General features: G+C 43.0%; 1 protein-coding gene, 1 long non-coding RNA gene and 1 pseudogene across 4 annotated transcripts in view; 2 read left to right on the top strand and 1 right to left on the bottom strand.

Moving 5' to 3' along the window:
- The window catches only part of LOC309608949, a 136,525-nt gene extending 115,167 nt beyond the window's left edge, over positions 1–21,358 (bottom strand). The window contains exons 1-2 of one of the 2 annotated variants that reach the window (XR_014233165.1): positions 21,105–21,358; positions 20,193–20,243 (exon numbers count right to left, since the gene is read on the bottom strand). This is a non-coding gene — a long non-coding RNA (uncharacterized lncRNA). Of the gene's footprint in view, positions 1–20,192 lie in introns of both variants that reach the window. The other variant, XR_014233166.1, reaches the window with a different exon arrangement.
- An 85-nt stretch (positions 21,359–21,443) lies between these two features.
- STAB2 (stabilin 2) overlaps positions 21,444–24,777 on the top strand; it is a 157,096-nt gene continuing 153,762 nt past the window's right edge. The window contains exon 1 of the mRNA XM_082349560.1: positions 21,444–22,155. The gene's annotated coding sequence lies outside the window, so the exon portion shown is untranslated. The remainder of the gene's footprint in view (positions 22,156–24,777) is intronic.
- Positions 22,147–24,700, top strand: LOC309608932 (non-selective voltage-gated ion channel VDAC3 pseudogene; annotated as a pseudogene). The gene has a single exon. The product of its transcript is annotated as a non-selective voltage-gated ion channel VDAC3 pseudogene (transcript).

Genomic DNA, 24,777 nt, shown 5'->3' on the forward strand with positions numbered 1-24,777 from the left:
TTGGAATGCTCTGCCTGTCAAGAGTGTTTCTGTATGCCTGAGGCCCTGGGCCACGTGGTACCAGTGTGATCAGGTAGTTTATGTTAACAGTATGATTATGGAGAATGCCAAGTTTTTGTTCTGGGAGGCTGAAGTCTGAGTAGCTGAGGCCGGTCACAGGGTACTGCAGGCTTACATACAATCCTCAGTTAAAAACCTTGAACGCCCACTTGGGCGAACTTCCCTGGCTGGCACCACTTTACTTGTGTTGTCACACATTATTGGTGGGAGGATGAAGGGGGTCTGTGCAACTCCACTGGGAGAGGACACCTGGAACCTGGCACCCAGTTTCTCCTGGACTCTGTCCCATGAGCCTTTTACATTTCCTGATTTTAATCTCTTTTCACTGTAATAAGTCGTAACCATGAATACAATAGCTTTTCTGAGTCCTGTGAATTCTTCTAGCAAATCAGCCAGCCTGAGGTTGGTCTTGAGGCCCCCAGACACAGGGCTAAAGAGAGCATTCAAGGCAGAGGGGACAGCAGGCCCCAAAGCCCTGTGATAGCCCTGAGCACAACAATGTAAGAAGCCTGACCAATGCTAGTTAGGTGGGAGTGGAAAGGCAAGTAGGAATGTGATACAAGATCCCTGCATTCTCTCTTCACCACGAATGGCAGCCCCATAAGGGTGGACATGGACCACGCTTATTTACCAAGGCATCCCTAGCACCTACCACGATGCTTGACACATCGTGGATGCTCAAAAAATATTTGTTAAATAAATGGATAACAAAGGAACAAATAAATAAATGAGTGAGTGAATGAACGAATGAATCTGGGATTTATGTTACATCCTATAGCAAAGGTAATTATTATTTTTAATTGAAATATAGCTGATTTACAATGTTGCATTAGTTTCTCGTGTGCAAAGGTAATAATCATTGATAATTGTTACCCATAATCATTTCTCAATAACTCAAGCTTGCTCAGTCAGATGTAATTACTTGGATAATACAATTGCAGCAAGACAGTCAAAACACTAGAAAAAAAACTTATCCTAAAATATTTCATAATTCAACTGAAGTTTGCAGATGACTTCCTGAATGTGTTGCAGTAACACATGGAAAATGCAGAATTTACCTGCAGGATAGACTTTGAACTTGCACAGTAATAAAAGTTCCTTATAACTTCCCAACTTTTATAACTTTCCCCTGAGTTAAGTAGGGGAAAGTTAAATGGGGTCATTATTGTCCCCACTTTATAGACAAGAAACTACAAAATTACTGCTTTGTCCAAAGTCGCAAGCATATTAATGGCAGAGCAAAGATTATACTTCTGGACTTCTAAATGTTCCTGGAACGGAGCTCATTACCTTCAGGGAAAAGCAGATTGGAGGAGAGGAAGGGAGATGCGGCCTTGGGTAAGGTTAGGCTCTGACGCTCACTAGCTGAGTGACACGGACACAACCAAAGAAAATTCCTGTTGAAGCCTGTGCATGTAATTACTGGTGCAAGCATGCACGCTTAGCTTTCATTAGATTCGCAGAGCGGTCTGCGACCCCAAAACGGTGAAGAACAGCCAGTATCTACTTGCGTGGGCAGTTACCAACAGGACAAGAAATGGCTGTGTGCAGGTTCTGGAGTGTGACTGTTTCGGAATCCAGTTCAGCTATTCCTAGTTCTTTCCTGAAGTCTGTGGCTCAGTTTTCTCATATTTAAAATGGGGTGAAAGAATACAGACCTCGTGGAGTCACTGTGAGGACTAAACAAGACAATGCCTGTAAACTGGACAATATAAGGCGCATCGCAATAAATGTCAGCCACTGCCACTATTCTCACAAGTCATCCAACATGGAAATCTGTGGGGTCATTGGGAGTCATCCTCTCCCTCACCCACAGCATTCAATCAACAACAACTATGCCTGATCTTCAACCTGGAACTCCTCAATTCATTCACCTCATTTTCACCCAAATTTCATTTCTCTGATCAAGGTCCTAGCCTGTCTTCCGGAAGACCTCCATGCTTTACCACCCTTGAATCCTCCCTCCACTGGGGTGACCAGTAGGCACTAAAATCCTAACATGACTTAAGACTCTTAAGACTTTGGCCTAAACAGGGCTCTTCACACCACGCTCCAAGGGGCCTCTTGAGTGGCTGTGGGGAGGTGAAGCCCCTGCCGTTCTTACTTGAACCAAAGCAAGGCAGGCGTGTGGATTCCGTACACTGGGCTTCCTCCCAGTGTGAAGAAAGGGCTGCACTGCTTCAAACAAACAAAACGAACAATCAGACCAAAAAAAAAAAAAAAACCAGACAAGCAATCACACCCACCCTCTTTTGAAAAATTGCGTAAAAGGTCCTAACACCATTGCAACATGGTCCCCGGCTGCATCTTTGCCTTTTTCTCTATTTCCACATCACTCCCCTCTGCCTATATCATTGATCTAGATGATCCAGGACAGTGCTTTTCAATTTTTCTGGTCTCAGGATCCCTTTACACTTTTTTAAAGTATTGAGCCTCAGTATTGCTTCTTCTATTACTACTGAAACAAATCACCACAAATTCAGTGCCTTAAAAACAACACAAATGTATTATGGTACAGTTCCGGCAGTCAGAAGTCCATAATGGGCCAGCGGGGCTGCATTCCTTCCAGAGGCTCTAAAGCAAGTAATTATGATTCGTTCTGATGCAGGACATCCCTGAGTCAGGCTTTGCAAAAACAATTTCTTATACTGAAAGCCCCATTGCGTGGAGCTAGAAGTACTTCATTTCAGTTTTCTCCTTTGCCATTAATACCCAACTGCTGATGCCAGAGTTACCTGTTCCAAGTAGGGCCGTTCTCTTTTCTCCCCTTTCTCTCTCTTGCTGTTGGAGTCACCAAAACCGTACATCTCAGAACTGCCACTAATGTCATTCGGAATCTGGAAATGGCCCCCATTTGTCCAGCACTTCCTGTGTACCTGGCATTCGTTACCTCATCCTGTGCTTTCTCCCCTTCAGTCTTCACCACAACGCCTTGCCAGAGGAATGGTCGTTATCCTCGTTGGACCCGTGAAAGGGGACATTCAGAGAAGCCATGTGACTTCCAGCTCACATGATGAGAACACGGAGTTCACGGATCTAGAGAACAGACACCGTCCCCCCACCACACAGCTGACGGTCTCCGCCAGGGTGACAACGCCTCCACACGGGGCTCCAACACGACCGCGCTGTTTCGGACAGTCCCTGTCCGGGAAGATGAAGATCCGAATAACTCTGTTCCGGGAACTTTCTGAAAACCCACGTATCCAAACTACAGACTATTGAGCCAGCCCACATCGGGGTGAATGGGCCCTTTCTCAGAACTCTCAGCTGAGGTCATCAAACCGCTGCTTACTCTGCAAGGCTCGCTTCCAAACCGCACCTCACCACGTGCAGCAGTCCCCCACCACTGTACCTCAAAGTGAGTCCCCTCACTGTCAGGCCCCTGCTTTGAAAGACCCACATTAACCAGACCCCTAAAACACTGTCAATTTCCTGCCTTTGAAACATCACTTCCCCTTCTGTGATGTTCCTAGGACTGGCAATGTAGTGGTCCCCCTACTGCAATAAGCAATGTGTTTGGACTTGCTTGATCAACAGGTTATTTTGACCGACAGTCAGAATAAGAGTCGACAGTCAGTCACTGGTTTCTCAAGTAGCTTGTGTGCGTTCCCAATGTGTATCCACATTCTCTTCAGGTCCCTTGAGCAAGTAAACCTTCACAGGGACCTTGTCCAACAAAGCAGTGAATCACCGATGGTACATCTATGGGAACTCTGCCTCATGGTCAACCTGGTTCTGCTCCGGCCTCCAGAGTATATACCCTAGACTTATCCCAGATATTCTCTGGTCCCCTTGTCAGTTTCCATTGTACGCTACAGCCAGTTAGAGTCTATCCAAGAAAAGATCTAGAATTGCCTTGAAGATCCCAGTTGCACTAAAAATACACCTGGCATTTAAGGGCTGGGACAGAAATGAAATTCCCTGGGTCCATATACTAGTAAGCTTTCACTGCATAACAAATAACCACAAAACCTCATTGTCATACAACAGTAGGCATTTACTTTTCACACTTTTGAGCTCAGCTGAGGTTTGGCCTGGGGGTTCTGCTATCTTATCTCAGCTCAATCACGTGTCTGGGAGTTGGCTGACTGTCAGCTGACCTAGACTGGCTTCGACTGAGGCTACTGGGGGTGACTCAGCTCGGCTCCTCTTGTCTCTCACCCTCCAGCAGGCTAGCCCTGGCATGTTCTCATGGCGATGCCAGAGGATCAGGAGATCAAGTCCTGCTGCCCAAGGCAGTTACAGGCCTCTGCTTACGTCACATCTGCTAAAATCTCATTGGCCAAAGCCTGAGCTCAGGTCAAGCAGGGAGGGTACTACAGAGTTCTATGGCAAAAGGCACAGATGTAAGGAGAGGCAAAGAGCAGGGACCAGACGATGGCTTCTCCTCCAAACCTCCACCTCACAACACATGCTTCCGTATAGCTCCCCATAAAAAGCAAGTTTGTCCCATGAGGTTCAATCCCTGGGTTTCGATTTTATAAACAATTTGCTTAACGAATCAAGAAAAGAAAGCAGACCCTCTTGCATTTTTCATGATTTCTTATTCCTATAAGATGTCATCCCCATCATTTAACAGATAAAGGTACTGGGACCCAAACAGCTGAAAAGACCAATCGAAGTTTATATAGTTCTTTGGAACAGAACTGAGTCTAAAGTTCAGATTTTCTAAAACCCAGTCATTGTAATTTCTACTATTTCTCCAATTACCTTTGCCATAGCATCCAGAAAAAAAGTCATTTGGGGCTGACAATGTAGCACTTTAAATTGAGTTGAGAGAGAAATCCTTCTCATCCCACATAAACACTAACTGTGTGCTCTACCAGAAAGAGGCAATGCATCCCCAAAGCAATTTGCTCCCGTAGAGTACAGGGATCTCCTCCAAACATGCACATGACCTAGCGCAACCCTAACTTGCAAAATCCAGGAGAATGTGAGCTCTCAAATTCACACTCAGCATCTATCTCAAGTCTAGCCCGCTTGGTTCAGCACGCTTCCCAGGGCAGGCCTGCCCAGCTCCTGTTCAAATACAGCTTCCTTTTGCTGACAGCAATTGCGCCAGCTGAGGGACTCTTTTGAACCACACAACAAAAAGACACCAAAAGAGGTAGCTTTCAAGATCTAATCTATGGGTAAGACCACACCTCCCCAGGCAAGCAGGGTGGCTGTCAGCTGTCGATGCAGGGCCACGTTCCAGGGTGAAGCAGCCCAGAGCCTCTGCCCAGAGCCACCCGCCTCGGCCTGATAAAGGCCTAGCGCCATCCCACAGGCGACATTCCTCCACAGAGCAGCTGCACTTAGGTTTTCATACATCCCATTGTCCTGTTGGTTTAATGAGGCCTCCTGGGCACTGTGTTTGTAAATGACAGTCACCGTAATGCCAAGGCCACAGAGACACAAACCATCTTGTGTTCTGCCATCTCAGAAGCTTGCACCATAAAAGGAAAATGTTTTTCATTTAAAAATAAAATACAATCATAATAAAATCTACATGACTGTCTTCAATTTATTAATTTATTAATCCTCCTCTAGTCCGACAAGTCATTATAGCAAAGTGGTGAAAAGCATAAGCTTTGGAGACACAAACAAGTCCCACTCCACACTTGCTGAATGGCACAAGTTGTTAAACCGCTTGGACCTCCAATTTTCTTGGCTAGGAATGGATATCAAAATTCCACCTTCCTCGAAGGGCTGCTGGGAGACTGAGTGAGGTCATGCGTGGACAGCACTTAGCCTGACATCTGGTATTTTGTAAGATCTCAACAAATATTTATATAATTTAAATAAAATAAATGTGTGTGTGTATATATATATTATATATGTAATTTATCTTACCAAAATATATGTGATACTGGAAAACAATAGCCAAAATTAAGTATGTGTGTGTGTGTGTGTGTGTGTGTGTGTGTGTGTGTATCACTATTAAATAAATCTCTTTACCAGGTCTTAATCCCTTCTCTACCAAACTAGAGAAAATGAGTTACTATTTGGAAAGTGATTACAAAATGATTACAAGCAATGATAAGTGCTATAAAATTGTCGGCTATTACCTTTATTCTTTTTGATCACATTGTTGTTATCATTATTGAAAAAGAAACAAACTATAGAACCTTTGGAACTGGAATTTAGTTAACTTGACCAATTGATTAACTAATGGGTTTCTTTGCTCTCCAATTCTGGGAGAAAAAGGAAGGTGAAATCTTATAAGGGATTGAGACGAACTATGGTTAGAATTAGGTTAGCGTAGGGGTCAAAAAACTAGGACTACAAGGCAAATCTCGGCCACTGCCTACTTTGGTAAGTAAAGTTTTATTGAAATACAACCCCACTTATTTACACATTGCCTATGGCTGCTTTTGCAGTACAATGGCAGAGATGAGTAGTTGCAAAAGAGATCTTATGACCAACAAACCTAAAATATTTACTCTCTGGCCTTTTACAGAGAAAATTTGCTGACCCCTGGGCTAGAAAGAAAGCAACAGGCCTAGAACAGCCTTTGGTACATAGTAGGTCATCAGTAAATATTTGTTGAAAAAAATGAATGAACTGAATAAATAAAAAGGCAGGAAGCAGCTGATTTACTGCTGGTCCTGACCTATCAAGGGCTTCATGAAGTCACAACCACTTCCTATTGATGTGTCAGCTCAATTATTGTCCCAGGGAATTGTTTGAGCCATTGTTGGGAATGAATAGGGCATAAATATCACTTGTAAATCAGACACAACAGTACTGGGTCCCTGCCAGTGGGCTCCAAGTGTCCCATCCTCTATTCAAGCAGAAGGAGAGAGGAAGCTGGGAATAGCGGAAAATACCCTGAACTTTACATTGAGATAATATAGAGAATAGAGAGCGGAAAGGGGACAGACTCTAAAATGTGCATTTTGTCTCTAGTTGTAGCAAAGGAAAAGGATGTGGCCTATTCCTAATCCTGCAAAACTCTACAGAGAGCAATAAGAAAAGTAGACCTCCACATCAGAGAGATCAGTGAGCACAGGCATTCTGAAAACAAAAACAAGATAAAAACTTCAGTTTAGATTTGGCTAAGGCTTGGGTTGGACTAAATTATTTGGACACAACTGTCTGCTAAAACTTGTATCAAAATCCCTAGCTGAGGGACCTAATCAAAGTTACAAGCTTTTGCACAGCAAAGGAAACTATAAGCAAGACATAAAGACAACCTACGGAATGGGAGAAAATATTTGCAAACGATGTGACTGACAAGGGCTTAATTTCCAAAATATACAAATAGCACATGCAATTCAACAAAAAAAAACCCAAAAACCCAATCGAAAAATGGGCAGAAGAACTAAATAGACATTTCTCCAAAGAAGACATACAGATGGCCAACAGGCACATGAAAAGATGCTCAATATCATTAATTATGAGAGAAATGCAAATCAAAACTACCATGAGGTACCACCTCACACTTGTCAGAATGGCCATCATTAAGAAGACTACAAGTAACAAATGCTGGAGAGGGTGTGGAGAAAAGGGAATCTCCTACATTGTTGGTGGGAATGTAAGTTGGTGTAGCCACTATGGAAAACAGTATGGAGGTTCCTCAAAAAACTAAAAACAGAGCTGCCATAGGATCCAGCAATCCCACTTCTGGGCATATATCTAGACAAAACTCTAATTCGAAAAGGTACCTGCACCCCTATGTTCATAGCAGCACTATTCATAATAGCCAAGACATGGAAACAACCGAAATGCCCATCGACAGATGAATGGATAAAGATGCGATACATACACACAATGGAATACTACTCGGCCATAAGAAAGAATGAAATAATGCTATTTGCAGCAACATGGATGGACCTAGAGATGATCATACTAAGTGAAGTAAGTCAGAAAGAGAAAGACAAATACCATATGATATCACTTATAGGAGGAATCTAAAATATTACACAAATGAACTTTTATGAAACAGAAACAGACTCACAAACATAGAGAACAGACTTGTGGTTGCCAAGGGGGCAGGGTGTGGGAGAAGGATGGAGTGGGAGTTTGGGGTTAGCAGATGCAAACTATTATATAGAGAATGGTAAACAACAAGGTCCTACTGTATAGCACAGGGGACTATATTCAATATCCTATGATAAACCACAATGGAAAAGAATATAAGAAAGGAATATATATCTATATATATAGATAGATATCTGAATCACTTTGCTGTACAGCAGAAATTAACACAACATTGTAAATCAACTATATTTCAATTAAAAGTTTTTTTAAAAATTCCTAGCTGAAATGTGAATGCCAGGTCTTCCCTCCTCGGAATGTGGGCTCTGCACAGGCCCAGGCTCATCTTTGATCTCTGTTTCCACCCACAGAGCTTAGCACATTGCCCGGTGCTAAGGGGCCTTACATACGGGGCCTGAGCAAGACCAGATGAAGAACTGAAGCAGGTCTCAAAGAAATTGTGAACCAGCTGTCCCAGAAGGCTACTGGATAATAAGATCGACACCTGAGGATATCCTTGGTGAAGAGATCTGGAGCTGGATTCCTGGATCCACAGTTTGCCCTGAGAATTTGGCCCAGTATCTCTCTCACCTCCTAGTACCAGTAACCTGAATTTCCTCCAAGAAACTACCCTTTCCCTATTCCCAGCCATGTGCTTTAGCTGATGACCCCTTTCCTAGTCCCAGGGATGGATCCTAATTGATTTACATGTATCACATTCCTCTAGCCATGTTGGCAAGCTATTTTATAAGAAAAACACTAAAATCTCCACGGCTTTAGCATAATAGGGTTTATTCCTTGCTCACGTAACTGATGGGTGACTTTCCTCCATGCGGTGATTTAGGGACCCGGCTCTTTCTGTTTGGTTGATCTGCCCACCTTATACACATGGCTCCAAGGTCGCCCTCGGGGTCATCTCCATTCCAGTCATCCAGAAAGGAAAGAAAGTATCAGGATCATGTCACTTCTGCCCATATTTATCAGCTAGAATTCTGTCACAGGGCCACATCAAACTACAAGGGAGGTTGGGAAATGCAGTCTAGCTGTTTACACATTAGAAAGAGATGCTTGATTTGGTAAACACTGAGTTGGTCTCTGCCACAGATGCATTTAACTGAATCAGAGCCAATGATGTGTGAAGATAGGTTTACTGAGAATTCTGGAGAAAAGATATTCTCTTTCCCCATTGATTGGGTGGGAGTGGGGGGAGGGTGCCTGAAATCCTGGGACTATTAAGCAATCTGGGAACGGGGCCAGCCTGGAAAAAGCAGAGCTGAGACAAGGATCCTAAGTCATCATTCGAATCCTGAATCAAGCGATGCCTGAGCCAAGCCTATCTTGGGAGTTTTCACTATTGAGAACCAATACATTCTTGGTTTTTTTTTTAATTTTATATTGGAGCATAGTTGATTAACAATGTCGTGTTAGTTTCAGGGGTACAGCAAAGTGATTCAGTTATACATATACATGCATCTATTCTTTTCCTTTCTTTTCTTTCTTTTTTTTTTAATTTTTGGCCACACCACGAGGCATGTGGGATCTTAGTTCCCTGACCAGGGATCAAACTCGTGCCCCCTGCATTGGAAGAGCAGAGTCTTAACCACTGGACTGCCAGGGAAGTCCCCATGCATCTGTTCTTTTTCAAATTCTTTTCCCATTTAGGTTATTACAGAATACTGAGCAGGGTTCCCTGTGCTATACAGTAGATATACATTCCTTTTTGGTTTAAGCCAGTTTGACTTGGGTTTTCTTTCACTTGCTACTAAAATTATCTAAGTTTTACCATTACTGTTGTCTATCAAACTCCACCCTCCTCTCCTCTCAGTTCGATTGATGGCAAAGAGGCAGCAAAAAGAGGTTAAGAGTTCAGAATCTGTAGCTAAACTGCCTGGATTTGAACCCCAAGCTTGCTCTTGCGCCATGACATATTTGTGCCTCAGTTTCCTCACTGATAAATGAGGAATAATAATAGTACCTGTGGCACAGGATTGTTGAAGATTCGTGAGGTAACATGTAAATGCTGAGAATAGAGCATAAGACTGAGTAAGACTATAGAAATACTTGTCATTATTATGTGGTGCTGTGCCAGACCTCTGCCAGACCCACTGCCAACACTTCCAAGACTCCATCACCTTTTCAGCTACCTGATGCTTCCCCAGTCTCTCCTCTCTTTCCCTCCACAGCCCTCTCTTCTCCACCCCTGCCTCTCCCACTATCTTAATTGGCATGGATTGTGGGGAAAAAATTCTTTTACTACCCAAAACAGATCCACTAGCTCACCCTGCATGAAATGGACTTTTTGGACCTTCCAGGTGTCATATACTAGCAACTAGTGATACCCACAAGCCAAAACTGTCCAAGATGCAAAGCTGTATTTTCCATCTATTGGGACTGAAAATCCTCCCTTGAAAGGTGGCAGGAGGGGACCCAAGTACACAGTCCAAAATGCCACTTTCACTCTATTAAAATGTAAGGGACATAAATATAAGGAAGATAGGTATTAACAACATTAGCAAATGTTAATAATTGTTGGAACTGGCTTAAGGGTACATGAGGGTTCATCATACTCTTTAATCTCCTATGTCTGAAATTTTATATTTTATAATAAAATGCTTTAAAAAAAAAAAATGTAAGGGCCATGAGGTGCTCCATGAACCAGAGGCAACTGTTTATTTTCTCAAATCACCTGTCAAGGCCCCATGAACCTTATTTGATATGAAATCTAGCATCTCTTTCTAGAAGATTCCTCCCCACCCCATCTCCCCATAATCCGCCAACCCCAAGGAACTGTACAGTCCAAAAGCGGGGTTCACGTGGCTCCCACGACCAGGCTGGGAGAAAATTGGAGTCTCGGGACCTGTCATTGCCCCTTTTCGCCACACGGGGTCACTGTTAAAAAAAGATGCTGCAGGTCCTCGCTGCCGTAGCTGCCGAGGGTCCTGGTACCCGCGCAGGCTGTCCTGAACTGACTCCCCAAGGAAGTCCACCCTGCTCCCCGTGCCAAGCGCAGCAAGGGGGCCTGTGGCACTCCCAGGGCGGCCACTTTTAGGGATCGGCTCTTTCAGTCCACATGCTGAGCCGCCTTCCAGAACATCAGCCAACCCCAGACTCCCAGAATCAGGATTCCCTCTAGCATCCTCCTCAAGGCTTCAGCATTTTTTCAAATTGGTTGCATGACGCCTCCTTTCTGAGGAGACCATCCTCCGTGGCTCCGAGGTGTTGTGCGTTTGGAAGGGAAATTGCCCTCAGTGATTCCAGGCGGCACCTCTCTCTCGACAGAAAGGGGCACACAACACATTTAGAATCAGGCAGCCCATCCTGCGACAGGACCCAGTCGGTCTCTTGCTAATGCCTCGTGGGCGGGAAGGGAAGCCAGAAGGAAAGGAGCTTAAGGTCTGTGCAGTTCACCTCTGCCTGCCACCCCGTCCAGATTTTTGCGGGCTCTCACTTCACGAGATTACTTGCCCTGCGTCTGCTGATACAACTCCTTTCATTATTTTTATTAAATCTACAGGACACGGAAGAAAATATAAATTTTGTGTTTCTTTTTGCTAAAATCCCATTGACTGTCCTTTTTGGACTGTTCCGGATAGTGTGTGGACTATCAGGGGGTGGCTCATATGCCTTTAGAGCAGGATCACAAAGGCCCACAAAATGAGCCACGACTAAAGGACATGAGTTGTTTTTTTTTTAACTTTTGTTTTTTACCTAATCTGCAACCCAAAGCATGGGGAAAGCGATTTTCATTATAATTTTTTTAATAACCTCAATGCATACAAAATTTAGGTAATCATTATACAAATATACACTGTATTAAAACAAATGCTGGCAGTAGGTGTATTTTTTTAAGAATAGGATTAAAAAATCAGATCTTTGCTTTTTCAACTGCCTGAGGTTTCTTCTCCCTGTTTTTCCTTCTGCACCTTCTTCTCCTGCTGTCTTCCTCCCTCATTGTCTCACACTTTTTACCCTCTTGAGATTTCATTTTTTTGCTCCCTTGATTGTTGGCCATATCCAACTGAAATGTTTTAATCAATTATTTATTGAATAAAATATAATATTCCTGTTCTTTAAGAAACAGCTTTAGTGAAACTTTTTTTTACATCCAAGACACAAGCATACACCGGATTATGAAAATGTAAGAGCTAAAATTATAAAAAGCTTCTAAAAAAATCATAGGGGAAAAGTTTCATGACATTGATTTGGCAATGATTTGTTGGACATGACACAAAAGCAGAATCAACAAAAGAAAAAAATAGACAAATTGGACTTCATCAAAACTAAAAGCGATTTGTACATTAAGGGACACTACCAACAGAGTGAAAAGACAACCCATGGAATTGGGAGAAAATATTTATAAGTTATATACGTGATAAGGGATTAATATCCAGAATATATAAAAAGCTACAACTCAACAACAAACAAACAACCTAATTTAAAAGTAAAGGACTCAAATAGACATTTCTCTAAAGAAGATACACAAATGTTCCATAAGCTCATAAAGAGATGTTCAACATCATGAATCTTTAAGGAAATGCAAATCAAAATCACAGTGAGATACCACTTCACATCCATTAGGATGTTTTCTAGGAAAAAATTTAAAATAACAAGTGTTGGCAAGGATATAGAGAAATTGAAACACCTGGGCACTATTCATGAGAATATAAAATGCTACTGGCGCTGTGGAAAACATACAGTAGCTCCTCGAAAAATTAAACAGAACTACCAGATGATCCAGCTGTTGGAGGAGGTCATGGAGAGGACGTTGACCACCGATCGACCCTGGCATCGGAAGCTCCTCACCCCTCCCCTGTCCTTGGAATGTGCATTCCGCTTGCCTTCCCTGAACTAGTAGCTGCCCCAAGGACACAGCCTTGAGATAGCAAGAGGTTGTTGAGACCATCTGGACAGTATAAGTGACTGAACCCCGTTAAGGCCTCTATATAAACTTTTAAGATTCTGGCAGGCGGGTGTGGAGATCTGCTCATCTTGCAGCCCCCGTGACAAGCCTCATAAGTAAGTCCCTTTGCTTCTTAAAACTGCACTTACCAATCTGGAAACATCTGCCTCTTTCTTGGGTCTCTCCTTGCCTTCAATGTACAGGGGCCGGTTTCAGATTTTACCTGGGAAGCTCCCAAGTTTATGAACTGACACCAGCAACTCCACTCTCGGGAACGTGAGAGGATTTCAATCTAAAATGGACCCGAAGGACAGGAAATGGAGACTCTCAGGCATGCGCCCTGGGAAGAATGGAACTTACCAACTGAGACTGATTTTCCATAAACGCCTGATTTACAAAAGATGGAGACTTATCTCCTGACCAATAAACATCCGCCATGAATCTCTCCCCATCCTCAAGCCAGTGAACTCGCTGATTGGACTCTGGCTGGACTCCCCACTCTTTGCACTACTTGCCCGTAAATATTGATACAACCCGCCCCAAACCCTCAGTGACTCACCTGTGCCTTATACAGCATGCGTTTCCCAACCTGCAATTCCTCTGCTATTCCTGAAGAAAACTCAATTTCTGCTCATTTGAGCTTGTCTCAGTTTACCTCTTTATTTGGGTTCAAAGGTATAGACCCAAAAGAATTGAAAGCAGGGACTCAAACAGATATTTGTACAACCATTTTCACAGTAGCATTACTCACAATAGCCAACAGGTGGAATCAATCCAAGTGCCCGTCAAAGGATGAATGCGTAAACAAAATGTGGATACATATACAGTGGAATACTATTCAGCTTTAAAAAGGAAGGAAACTCAGACACATGATTCAATATGGATGAACCTTGAAGACATTCTGCTAAGTGAAATAAGCCAGATGCAAAAGGACAAATATTGTGATTCCACTTATATTCGGCACCTGGAATAGTAGTCAAATTCATAGGGAAAGGTAGTAGAATGGTGGTTGCCAGGGGCTGAGGGGAGGGGGAAATGGGGAGTTAGTAGTTAATGGGTTTGGAGTTTTGTTTTGGGATGATGAAAAAGTTCTGGAGATGAATAATGGTTATGTCTACACAACAGTGTGAACATCCTTAATGCCACTGAACTGTACACTTAAGAATGGCTAACATGGTAAATTACATGTTATGTATATTTACCACAATAAGAAAAAGAAAAGAAAATGAATTTCCTTTTAACTTATGTACCCTCGAATTGTATTTTTCTTAGGTCACTGGTCCTCAACTAGAGAGAGAGGCAAAAGAAAAATGAAAGAAGAAAAAATTTCTGGTGCAGATCTCCAGAAAGACTCAGAGAAGCTAGAATAATAAGTCAAAACCAGAATGGACTCAAGTTGAGGAGCTCAAGAATCCTAACAGTTACGTGGCTTGTCCAAGATTACACAGCTCATAAATGGGAGAGCCAACATTTAAACCCTGGAGAATGTACGACAGTTTGGTGATTTTCTCATCTTGGAGTAAGAAGTTGGGAAAGATCTATTTCAAATGGTTTCGGGGTCTTGTCTAAGAGTCTATGACAGCTCCACATCCCCCGCTATTCCCAACAAAGGTATTCGCTCCAGCAAAGTGCAATGGGGCAAGATGTCCTGGAGAACTGCATAGGCCACCCCAGCTACTGAAGACTACACATCTCGAGGACCAACCCTAGGCTGGGGCTCCAGTGAGGAATGTGGGGGGGTGGGAACATTAAAGTGAGAGATGGGTGGGGTTAGGACATAAACCACTGGTTTATGGGTGTCACATTGTTACTTAGGACAGACAATGTGGGGGGTGTGTGTGTGTGTGTGTGTGTGTGTATACTAGACTCTTTTCACAGAGCCTTTTAAAACTTATCTTCCTTTCATCTGGCATACAAACACAAGGAATAGTTGGTTAACATTTGAAAGCTTCCATCAGAAGCCTAGAGGCCAGAAGTAACCACCAGTTCAGTATCTATGCATCACAGTACCACCAGGTAGTGAATTTAGTATGATACAGATGGGGATGGTTTTTCAATATTGAAATTAATCATGATGATCATCCAGTTTTCCTTCCCTGCTGGAACATTCCCATGAGCATACAAAAATGCGGTTATTTCTCACATCTTCCAAAAATCTTTCCTTGACTTCACCCTCACCAGTTACTGCTTTATTCCTTTCCTCCCCATTTGCTGCAGAACCCAATAAAGAAAAAATCCAATTTCTCCATCTCCGATTTCTCTCCTCTCATTCTTTCTTAAACCTACTCCATTCAAGTCTTCTTCCCTACCTCTTCACTGAAATTGCTCTTGACAAGTTCACTGAAAACCTCCATATGGCTAAGTCCAGAGACATAGCATCCGTCCTCTCCACCTCTCATCGTTATTGGACTCAGGTGAGCGCTCCCTCCTGCTTGACCCAGTTCTCCCGCACCTCTTCCTATCAATGTCCCTGGAGCTGTGATCTATTCTCTACCTACTCTCACTCCTTTGGTGATGTACCCTGTCCCAAGGCTTTAAATACAACTTATAGTGCTGGTGATTCTCAAATGTCTATGTTAACTCCAGACTCATTTATTCAACTACTGCTTGGCATCTCCATTTGGGTATCTAACAGCCATCTCAAACGTATCACAAAACTGAATTCCTCAATAGCCCCTACAAAATCCTGCTTTACTCACACCCTCCTATCCCAGTGGATAGCAACTTTATTCTTTGAATTACTCAGGCCAAAAGCGTTGGAATCATCCTTGACTCCTCTCTTTCTTACTTGCCCCCCATGCAAACTATTGACAAATCTTCTTGGTCCTCCTTGTGAAATATATCAAGAGTCTGACCCCTTCTCACCACCTCCATGCTCCACCACGGTTCAAAGCCACCATCATCTCTTGCTTGGTTTATTGCAATGCCTGTTGAGAAGCCTTCTCACTTGCTCCTCCAAGGTCCATTCTCAGTACAGCAGCTGGAATGATGGTTTCCTAACAGAAGCCAGATCATGTCTTTCGTCTAATCAGAACCCTCCAATATTTCCCAGAACCCTCACAGAGGCCCTTTACCTTCCATCTCCCATCACCATGTCCACCTAAGGGCCTTTGCTCCTGCTGTTCCCCCTATCTGGAATATTTCTCTTGATTATTCACTCAGCAAATTCCCTCACCAACTTTGAGTTCTTTCTCACATTTCACCTTTTCAGTGAGGATTACCCTGACTGCCCTACTCAATATGCCTTTTCTAGCTCTCCAAAAATTCTTTACCCAGCCCGGCTGTCTCTGCCTTAAAATTCCTGATAATTTTTTAGCAAAGGGCCCTGCATTTTCATTTTGCACTAGACCCTACAAGTTATGCAGCCGGCCTTCCTTAAAGATCTCTACTTGCCTCTGTCTTTTTGATTTGAAAACAAAGAAAACACTAGCACCTTTCCCATAGGAATTTTGAGAGGATTAGGTAATATATGTTAAGAACCAGGCATATTAATATATACAAATTCATTCAACAATAATTTACTATTTGTCTACTGTGCATCAGCCATTGTTCTAGGAACTGGGGAAATGCCTAGAGAAAACTGCTTTCATGGAGCTTGTATTCCAGTGAGGGAAAGAAAGCCAGTAACAAACAAGATACTGTCCCATGGGGTAAGTACTATGTGGAGAAGTCAAGTGGAGTGGTGTGATGCAGTGGCTAGATGACCACTCTTGCTTAGGTGATCAGGGGCAGCTTCTCTGTGAAGTGACAGTTAAATGAGAACTGATGACAAGACTAAGTCAACTGTGCAAAATTCAGAGGGAAGAGCATTCCAGGCAGAGGAAACAGCAGTTGAAAATGCCAAAGATGGGAACTAACTTGAGGTGTGGGGGACACAGAACAAAGGCAGGATGGGGGCAGCAGAGTGCATTAGAGAGGGCTTCAGGACAAGGCCAGAGAGAAGACCGGAGCCTAGATCAGGTAGGACCCAAAGCCACAGCGACCGGTTGGTGCTTGGTTAAAAGTGTGATGGCAACTCATTCAAGAGTTTTAAGCTGGGAACATTTGGTCTTACTTACATGTATAAAAGGTAATTCTGACTGCTATTTGAAAAATGGATTGGGGGGGCAACGGTGGAAGGAGGGAGGTCAAGTAGAATGTTACAATGCTACTATGATAATGTAAGCAAGAGACGATGGCAGCTTGAACCAGGGTGAGAGTGGTGGGGATGAAGACAAGTGGGCAGATTCATGCTAGGATTCTAACCACTGAAGGTAGAATCAATAGGAATTGCTGGGACTATTGGTGGAGAGGAAGAAAAACAAAAATGACCCGAGTAATTGGGAGGATAAATGTTCACAATGATGAAGTAAATATCAAAAATTATTATGTAAATACCAAATAATACCAGCTACTAATAGTTGATTAGTAATGAATCCTAATTAAGAATTAGGATGCTATCTTTTTCTTTTTAAGTCTTTATTGTATTTGTTACAGTATTGCTTCTGTTTTTTATGTGTTGGTTTTTTGGCCATGAGGCATGTGGGATCTTAGCTCCCCAACCAGGGATCGTTCGAACCCACACCCCCTGCATTGGAAGGCAAAGTCTTAACCACTGGACCGCCAGGGAAGTCCCTAGGATGTTATCTTGAAATAACATCCTAACTAGAAAGGTGCCCTGAGGATGGCGAACGCCCAGTAAACGTTAGTTGATGGAATGAATGAATTGGGGGGAGGGAGACCGCTGACAAGGAGGGAGAGTGGGGAAGCCGGAGAGAAACATTGCCTACTTTACAATTTTGCCTAAAGCAGGACCTGCTGACTGGTCTTCACAAAAAGGAAAAACAAAAATCACAAAAAAAGAAAGTTTGCTGCGTGGAAAGATTTGCCCTAACAAAGGAAAAGGAAAGGGCCAAGAGGACAGGGAGACACGTGTTTGGACACATCCCCTGCCTGGGAAAGCTGACTCCTGAAAGGGCCAGGATCTGATGAGTGTGCAGGAAACCCTTTTGCCCTTTCAGTTCCTAGTAACAACCAGGCACATTTATTTACTCTCTCAAAGCACGATGCAGAAGGACCAGGACGGGTGTTCAGGGCCAGGTGAAGGCATGGACATTTATTTATCCATCTGTGCATTCAGCACTTTCTGTCGGTTGGGAAGCATAAAGGAGAAGCGGTGCCATGACCCCAATGTACTGCTACCTGGAGACATAGCACTTCAACCCAAACTAATAGTCTCTTGAGCCCTGGTATCTTATACTCACAATAATAACCTTCCTGTAAATTCAGCCCCTGAGAAATGGAATTGGACTAAGAGGATGCCTCTGCATGAAGATTAAAAGTTTAAACTATTTCCAAATCATGAATAGTGTTACACAGGCACATGTGGGGTGCACCATGTGAAGTTTAGTCCATTTTTGACTTAAAAGAGTGATATTTCATATGGTTCAGCCTGATATTTACCTCTGCAGGCTGATGAAAATAGTTTAGGCAAAACACCACCATGACAATAAATACTAGCTTAAGTATAGCCCCACTATACTCTCCTCAAAATCTTAGAATGTTTGTTTCCTTTGAGAAAGTCATTTTGAGGGATTTAAGCCAATTCAGATTACTTGGGGGAGAAAGTAATTTACCTATAGTCCTCTAGGATGCACCCAGATTTCAAGCCAACCACCAAAGGTGTTCAAGGCTTAACAAAATTTGGAGGGAGAGAAATCTTAGGGTGAGAAATGTGAAAAGAAATGGTTTATAATATCCTGTAAATGTGGAGAAGCAGAGTGGATATCATGTCACTCAACCCCCTCATTTTATCATAGAGGTTGAAGGGCTTGCTCGAGGTCAGGGTCAGTGGTTTAGGGCAGAACTGGAGCCAGACCCTTGTATGTATTGAACCAACTCTCTTTTCTGAACCAATATTCATCACAGATGGAAAGAGTCTGGGACTTGTGGATTAAAGCCATTTTGTAAGAAACAGAAAAATATTTAACACAAGTTACAAGAATTTGATTTCCCAGGTATCAAAATAATAATCCAAAAGAAAAAGATGTAGAAAAAACTCACCAAGAAACAAGGAAATTTTAGAATGCGTCCTTTAGACGAGATTCCTATGGCAGAGCTAAGTGGCAGCAAGAGCAGAAAGAACTGATTTGGGGCTCAGGGAATTTAAAGAAAAAAGAATATGTTTCAATAACGTTTGGGGGGTGATGGTGGTATTTTACTTGAGTTATCCAACCTGTTTATCTATATAGCTGAGAAATTTTCACTTCTGTGAGTTATTCTGTCAATATCTGTATTGAGCACTTACTGTATATCAAGCACTCTTCCAGATATTTGAGATCTAGCAGTTAAGTAAACAGACAAAAATCCCCGCCCTAAATGAGCATGTATTCTAATTGGGGAGAGAGGCAGCAAACAATAAACAGAATAAACTTGTGGACTGTATGGTGACTTAGAAAGTGATACATGCCAGGGAGATAGAAAAAGATAAGGTTAAGAAGAAGCAGGAGTAGCGGGGTGGGAGCTTTCGGTACAGTAGTCTGCATAGGTCTCATGGAGAGGGTGGATTTGAACAAAGGCTTGAAGGAAATGAAGGAGTTCATCAAATGGCTGTTTAGGGGAAGATTTTTCCCGGACTAGGCAAGTCACGAAGGCAGAGGCATGCCTGGCAGGTGTGTGCTCCACCATGTGCTCTGTAGAGCTGGTGCGGTACCTGGCCCTGGAGCATGGCTAAGTCCTTTTACATAGACTAGGAAGCCTCAATCCATCCAATTTGCCCATGTCATGCTATGCCATGGACAACAAGACCAGGAGATCATGCAATGGACCATCTGGAATCGGTGACACTTCAGTTCTGGCCCAAGTATGCCTGTAGTTGTATGAATCACAACCGTATTCCTTTATATTTGCTCTTCAGGACTTCTGGTGGTTATGACCTTGTCTCATGTGACAACAAATAGACAGGACTCAATTCAGTTTAGCATTTTAATGACTGAATTAGATGAACCACAGATAATCCATTCATTAGCTTAGGCATCAGCTATCAGAATGGTGGTCTATCATAACAGGCAAAGCACACGATTAGAGTAAGATTACCTGGCATCTATTACTAATTCATGCTAACTTACTGACACTGAATAAATCACTCAATTCCTTTAGGCCTCCATTTTCATATCTACCAAATCAAGATATCACCTTTTACCCAGTCTATTTCCCAAGGTTGTAATAAAATTTAAGATAATATGTGCAAAAGTATAGTGGAAGTTATAATGCACGAGGCAATGTGACTTACCCACTTCTGTGTCCTCAGAGCCCAGTATAGGGTTTGGCGTTCCATAAATGCCTGTTGAATAAATGAAAGAATGAGTAAAATTTAGTGGGATGGCAACCAAAAAAAAAAATCATCCTGTTAACACAACATATGTCTATACAATCAAAGGTATTAAGGAGTATTTGGGACAACTACCTATATATATCAAGCCAAATAAAATATTATTTAGAAGACTTTTTAAAGAGGTTATTTCAAACCATGATATTAAACTATAGGCTACTCTCAGTTTAGCTTGTTAAGTCCTTTGATTTAGAAAAGTGGAAGCTATTTTTACCCAAAGCAGGGAAAGGAGAAGGGCAAAGAAAAAAGAATTCAACATTGCTCAGCAGATGGGTACAAGAAAGAGCTTTTTAAAAAAAAAAAACCAGAAGAATGTGGGTTTCTTTTTAGTAATTTCTATATCTGGAATATAAACAGCTATCGAATTGTTTCAATGTTGACATAAGATATCAAGGAGAGAAGAAACTATATTGTGCTCTGGCCAAGACGTTTCAGGTGCCAAGAATTCTACCCAATTAGTACACAAAAAGAATATCCAGGAGAATCCACAGCAAGCTATTCCTATAATAAAACTGGATTCCACTGAAAATGCCTACTCAGCATAAAATCCACACGCTAGGGCAGAAAAATACATCTCTTCTCCTGGGAGACTACCTTTAATGCTACTTGAAATTATGAATTGAGATTCTGAAAGTCTGTTTTGTTAGTTCTGTTTGTTCCACCTTGGCCTGAATTTAAATTTTATCAAGGACCACATTTCCAGATAGTTCTCTCTGATTTTGAAACCGTGGGTAATCATTAGTTAAATCCATTTCACCTGTAATCTGCCTTCACTAATCAAGGTCGTTTTAATTGTTGCTGCAAAAGACTCACATGTCCTCCAAGCTGCATATAGCCTAAACGGTAAGATGTTTGCCTGAGTCGTCTTCAGGAGCTTGAAGTCAGCTGCGTCTAGTTCGAGCTGAGCTGGTTAAGACCTGTTAGGACCACCGACCCTCCAACTGCGCATGCGCGAGTGTCCGCCCAGTGACCTTTCGAAATGCGGAGGCCTGTAGCCTAGTTACACCTGCGCAGAATGTCAATTACCACCCCTTTTCCAATCACTTTCCCCACGCTCCCCACGCTCCCCACGCTCCCCACGCTCCCCACGCTCCCCACGCTCCCCACGCTCCCCACGCTCCCCACGCTCCCCACGCTCCCCACACCTCAGACAGTCCTGCTTCTTTATTAGTTGTCCGGTAAATACCCGGAGCCGCTTGCCTTCGCGGAGGTGGATTTGAAGTTTGTTCTCCAGTTTCCTGGTTTGGTTGCCTTGCGAATAAGCCCTCTCTTTGCTGCAAACCTCAGCGTCAGCGTTTTGGCTTGCTGTGCAGCGAGCAAGACGAACCTGGTTCGGTAACGATTTCTCATGCTGAAAGTTTTCAGGGATGTAGTATTGTTTTCCCTTTTCTAAGTTTTTACTTCCCAAAGCACCATCTTCATTTGGAAGAATTCTAGGAGTTCTTGGATTTGTTGAACCTACGTGAAGCAACTTTTTCAATTTTCTAGATAGCTGCTCAAGAGAGACCAACAGGTAGCTGCTGTTCCGAGCTCTTTTTCTTCCTTAGTCTAGCAAAAATTGCTGGGAGAATGAAAAATAAATCTTGACCAGAAAACTCACCTTAGATATCCATTTCTGGCCTTTTTTATTCCCCTGCAAAGCAAAAGATACAATTTATTCCCCAGTAAACAGTTAGGTTTGTTCTGCTTCGGAAGCATAAGCTTTGACCCCGTTGGCCATCTCACAAGGTCCAGAAATATCTTGTTCAAGATTCAAGACCCAAAGCAAGTCCTGTAGATGATGCTTCAGCATCAACCAGTGGCTTCACACTGCCTGGGTTCAAGTCCCCGCTCCACCACTTACTAGCCTTGTGACCTTGGACAAGTGAGTAAACCTCTGTCTGCCTCAGTCTCATGTGCGAAATGGGGATAGTATATGTTACTAATACCTCTGTCCTAGGCTTGTGGTGAAGACTGAGTTAAAAGTTTAGAGTGTCTGGCATGTGTAAAAGCTATGTGTGTGTGTTTGTGATGGTGACGATGAGGATGGTCATGTTGGTGATGGCGAGGATGACGATTCTCCCTCCTTGGAATGCTGGTCAGGGCACACGTGAAATGCTTTATTAGTCGAAGTGACCAAGGACTAAAATCTCGGTAACTGGCATGATGTAGAGAAAGGACCACTAACAACTCAGAATCCTATAGCCATAGGGGATGCACAACAGTCTTATCCAGGAAGTGTTCCAGCCCCTCTTTGCCTTTTCCAATATGGGAAAAGTCTCCACATTCCAATCAGGAAATTAATCCTCTCACCCAAGAGGAAACTATCACCTCTCATGTTGTCACTGCTGAGGACAGATCGCGGGGGCAAAGGAGGTGAGTACTAGTCGAGGGGGGACATAAGGAGGAAGCAATGAGAGAGCAGGAGGGCAGCCCTGGGCAGGGGAAAGCCATTCCCAGGTCTTAAGTAACTGCCAGCAGCATAATAGGGGATATTGGAGAGAACAAACTGCCTGTGTAGTGTTGTTGATTTAAAATCCTTGTCTGGCTTCAGCGGTGCCCTGGCGGAGCTGATGGGCCATCCCGTCGGAGATATGTGTAACACACTGACTTACTGTGACCTAGGAAAGTCTGCCAAGGATGTCTTCAGCAAAGGATATGGGTTTAGCATGGTCAAAATAGATCTGAGAACCAAGTTATGTAGTGGAGTGGAGTTTTCTACTTCTGGTCATGCTTACACTGTTACAGGGAAAGCATCAGGCAACCTAGAAACCAAATACAAGATTTGTAACTATGGACTGACCTTCACCCAAAAGTGGAACAGAGACAATACTCTTGGGACAGAAATCTCTTTGGAGAGTAAGTTGAAACTCAGCTCAAGTTCATTCAACTCAACGCATAAGTTCAACTCAAGGGTTGAAACTGACTCTCGATACCATATTTGTCCCGAACACAGGAAAGAAGAGCGGGAAATTGAAGGCCTCCTATAAACGGGATTGTTTCAGTCTTGGCAATAATGTTGATATAGATTTTTCTGGACAAACCATCTATGGCTGGGCTGTGTTGGCCTTTGAAGGTTGGCTTGCTGGCTATCAGATGGGTTTAGACACAGCCACATCCAAACTGTCACAGAATAATTTCACCCTGGGTTACAAGGCCGCAGACTACCAGCTGCATACTCACGTGAACGATGGCATTGAATTTGGAGGGTGGATCTACCAGAAGGTGAACAAGAAGACTGAAACACCAATAAACCTTGCGTGGACGGCAGGCAGGAACAATACACGTTTCGGCATCGCCGCTAAGTACAAGCTGGATCGTAGAACTTCTCTATCTGCTGAAGTAAATAATGCCAGCCTGATTGGACTGGGTTATACTCAGACCCTTTGACCAGGAGTGAAACTGACCCTGTCAGCTCTCATCCATGGAAAGAACTTCAGTGCAGGAGGACACAAGGTGGGGCTGGGATTTGAGCTAGAAGCTTAATGTGGTTTTGAATAAAGCCTCAGCTTTGTCCCTGGAGGTGGAGAGAAATGAACCCACTATGTTTTGGCCTTAAAATTCTTCTGTGAAATTTCAAAAGTATGAACTTTTTATTCTTCCAAAGAACTGTAGTCTTCCCCACGCTGAAGCCCAGATATCGAGTCCATCCTAAGGGAGGTGCTTGAAGGCATGTCGGGAAGTTGTCATGTTCGTGACACGTTTCAGTTCAGTCCCGCAGTGTTATTTTCAATGTGTTGCTCAGCGACGGTGTAGTGTCATGTTACAAAGGAGATGACCTGACCCTCCAGCTGTCCACACGTCCTGCATGTCCCACACCACTTTTTCACGACCTTGTAATATATTGGTCTCTGTGCGATAGTGGAATCTTTGGTTTTGCATCAGAGTAAAATAAACCCAACACATTTGGAAAACAAAAATCCTTGTCTGAAAACAACTTTGAATGGTTAAGAGACAAACTATAACAATCAGCAAAAAGGAGTATGGACCACAGTAGAGAAAACGACATCCCACCCCGTGAGGGACACACAGATCAGCAGAACTGCGTCAACCCGGGACAGAGGAAATCCAGAGCTACCTCACAGCTACACTGGGCTAAGGGTATAGATTTGTGTAGCTGTTGTCTATGACATTAGCATATTCTAATAATAATATTAAGAATGGTTGAGCACCCACTATGTGCTAGGCACCATTTTAAGCACTTGTTCATTGCAGGGAGGCAGTGGTAGGGATTTGAAATAACTTGAAGAACCTCTGTTCATAGCAATCAAATGAGCCTCACAGAAATAAAACTATTCAATTTCTAAACAAATCCACGTATTTAGAAATGTTTCTAATGCAACTAATAGATAAAGTGTATGAACAGGTCCTGAACTGCGGAATCCCCATGGCCACTGGCAAGCTAACTTCTGCATCCTCGTAATTTAAAAATGGAACATTCAACCTGCTAAAATCTAGGATAGTATTTCCCTAGGCAGGAGCAATAGAACATAGATCTGGAGGTGCT

This window comes from Balaenoptera borealis, assembly GCF_965194805.1.
Source record: "Balaenoptera borealis genome assembly, chromosome: 13".
NCBI classification, from domain to species: domain Eukaryota; kingdom Metazoa; phylum Chordata; class Mammalia; order Artiodactyla; family Balaenopteridae; genus Balaenoptera; species Balaenoptera borealis.